Raw genomic sequence first — 3,494 nt, forward strand, 5'->3', positions numbered from 1 at the left:
ATATATATATATATATATATATATACACACACATACACAAACGTAAAAAGCACCATCCGAGCGTGGCTGATGCCAGCACCACCTACATAATGCCTACATGCTTGCCCTCCTAAATATTTAGTGTTTGTATGTGTGTATCTATAAATGTTACAGTCTGCAAATGAAGAACACAGGTCATTTCCAATGCTTAAACAGTATGGTGGTTGTTCCTATATTTCTGGTGACATTCTTGTCTACTGTTCGAGTACTTTTTGTGTCTGTACGAGCTTTCAGGTGACACCTGAAAGGTTACATAGAGTCAAGAGGAAGTTGAGGAGTTGCCAAAATGTAAGTGGAGACGATAAACACCATCAGGCACACATGCACATGTACACACACACACACACACACACTGCAACACATGCTCTCATATACATGTACACACATGCACACTCTCTCTCTCTATCTCTCTCACACACACACACTCAAACTCACTCATGGTCACACACAGACATGAACGCATACATACACTCTTAACTCAAACACACACACACACCCATGCTCATACACACACAGAGACAAACTCATTTATGTTCACACACACATGCACACATACATATACTCTTAACTCACACACTCACTCACTTACACACACATACACACATGTACATACACTCTTAACTCACACACATACACAAACTCACTCATGGTTACACACACACACACACACACATGCTCATACACTCACAAACTCACTCATGGTCACACACACATGCACACACACACATACCCTTTAATTCACACACACATGCTCACATACAAACACATGCTCAGATACCTGTGCACACACACACACACGCACACATATGGTTACACACTCACATATACTCGTATGTTTTGCACACACATGCTCACACAATCACTTGTACACATCTCATACACAAATGCTCACACACATACACACACATGTTCACACACACATGCTCTCTCACACACACACACACACACACACACACATGTTCACACACGCCTCATACTCACACACATTCTCTCCCTCTCTGTTTAGCCATCTCCTCTCAAACAATATTATAAAGTACTTGTGCTGTTTTTAAGTATTTAACTGTCACACGTTTCACTCGTTAACTGCCACACCTCTGTCTCATTAACTGCCATACATCTCTCTCATTAACTGTCACACATCCCATTAACTGTATACACTCCGAGAGTGTAGTGGGTGCTTTTACGTGCCACCAGCATGAGGGGTCAATCTGGCGGTACTGGCAACGGCCACGCTCAAATGGTGTCTTTTTTACGTGCCCCCTGCACAGGAGTCAGTCCAGCGGCACTGGCAACGACCTTGCTCGAATGTTTTGTTCACGTGCCACCGACACAAGTGCCAGTAAGGCGACACTGGTAACGATCACGCTCAATTGGTGCTTTATATATATATATATATATATATGTATATACACACACATACACACATTCTTTTATTTTTTTACTCTTTTACTTGTTTCAGTCATTTGACTGTGGCCAAGTTGGAGCACTGCCTTCAAGTGCTTTTGTCAAGCAATTTTACCCCCAGGACTTATTTTTTAAGCCTAGTATTTATTCTATTGGTCTCTTTGCTGAACCGCTAAGTTACAGTGACGTAAACACACCAACACTGGTTGTCAAGTGATGATGGGTAGGGGGAGAGGGATAAACAGACACAAAGATACACACGCACATGCACACATATATATACAATGGGCTTCTTTTAGTTTCCGTTTACCAAATCCACTCACGAGGCTTTGATTTTGATCAGCTCAGGGCTACAGTAGAAAAGACTTGCCCAAGGTGTTGCACAGTGGGTCTGAACCAAGACCACCAGGTTTGAAAGCAAGATTCTTAATCACACAACCACGCCTGTTGATAAAATTTGCCCGAAGAAATGTTTTGGTGATGAATGGAATAATTTAAAAATCATGCAGTTCTTTAAAAAAATGTTATCAACATAATCGTAATCTACATCATCAAAAATGTTTCCCTGCAAATATTTCATTAAGCAATTTTGCATTTGAAAGAAAATTATGAAAGAAAAAGAAAACAAAATTGGTGGAGCACCAAAGTGTAGTTATACTCTGTCCCAACCTGACAGGGTTATTATCCAAACCAAAGGTTCTCAGTGTGGGTGAAAGCCGCCTTACTCCTTCTCGCCATGAGACACTGGGCATGTCAGAGAGGTGGGGTCGAGGTGAGTAGTAGGGTAATACAATCAGCATACTAAAAATTTTACTGATCTTAAAAGTACCTAATTGAATCATAAATCCATTTCTTTCTGATGTTCTCTTCTGCTCAACCATGAAGAAATTATCAACATAAAAAATAATTCAGTAAAGATTGTTTGCCAACATAACATGGCAGTCCTGGTTTAGGACGAATGCTGCTGTAATTTAGCCCCGGGAGACATCATCTCCAGCTGGCTGTACGACACGACCTGTGTCTTTATATTTTCGAAAAAGGAATCTAGCACCCCCACTCAGCTCAAAACAATATCTGTGTATCGCGATTTCTGGGTTATTTCCCTTCATCAGCACAGAATAATTGTTTTGAGCTGAGTAGGAGTGCTAGATTCCCTTGTTCGAAAATATAAGGACACAGATCGTGTTTATGTTGTATACTTCCACTTTATATTTGAAAAGTTTCCTCCTACTTTTTTTTCAACGCTAAAATGTTTGATCAGCTCCTCAAAATTAATCTTATGTAACACATATGCTTCTATACTGAGTAGAGATATAAGTCATTCTGAATATATTTCAACAAATCTAAAGTCATTACTTTTGTGCCGTAAACCATTTACCATTTCTGTGGTGCCCTATTTGATGCCCTAAGCATGTGATTATTTTACTTGATGGTTCATCCAGCACTCATGTTTATACTAAATCAATGGGTTGCTAAACTGTAGTTATATCCTAACTTCAACTTGGGTAGATTATTATCTGTTTCCTGACTGTAAAGGCAAAAGATAAAATAAAAATAGAAACGAATAAAAGACATAGTCTACAGACTATAAAGAGCCTATATATGTCATTAAGTCATTAACAAAACGTCTTGGTGAAGTATGTGAAAGTAGTGAGGCCTTGCTTTTATGTTTTATCAAAATCCGGGTCTGTTTTCCAGGTTGACGTGACCTCAATGCTGGTTTTTTGTTGATAACAAAAAGCCCATTTGTAAAATTCGTACTGGGTGTTCATAAATTAGGTTTACAACTTCCACAATTTACCATTCTTTTACTTATTTTAGTAATTTGACTGTGGCCATGCTGGAGCACCACTCTGAAGGATTTTAGTTGAAAAAATCGACCCCAGGACTTATTTTTTTAAACCTAACACCTATTCATTTGGTCTCTTTTGCTGAACTGCTCAGTTATGGGGATGTAAACACACCAACACCTATTATCAAGCAGTAATGGAGGGATAAGCACAAACACAAAGACACACACACAAGTACATACATATATATACATGCATATA

At 39.1% G+C, this 3,494-nt stretch overlaps 1 protein-coding gene across 1 annotated transcript in view; it reads left to right on the top strand.

Moving 5' to 3' along the window:
• Positions 1 to 3,494, top strand: part of LOC106874609 (annexin A4) — a 31,473-nt gene that overhangs the window by 7,923 nt on the left and 20,056 nt on the right. The window lies entirely within an intron of this gene.

The sequence above is a fragment of the Octopus bimaculoides genome, chromosome 28 (assembly GCF_001194135.2).
Source record: "Octopus bimaculoides isolate UCB-OBI-ISO-001 chromosome 28, ASM119413v2, whole genome shotgun sequence".
Classification (NCBI taxonomy): domain Eukaryota; kingdom Metazoa; phylum Mollusca; class Cephalopoda; order Octopoda; family Octopodidae; genus Octopus; species Octopus bimaculoides.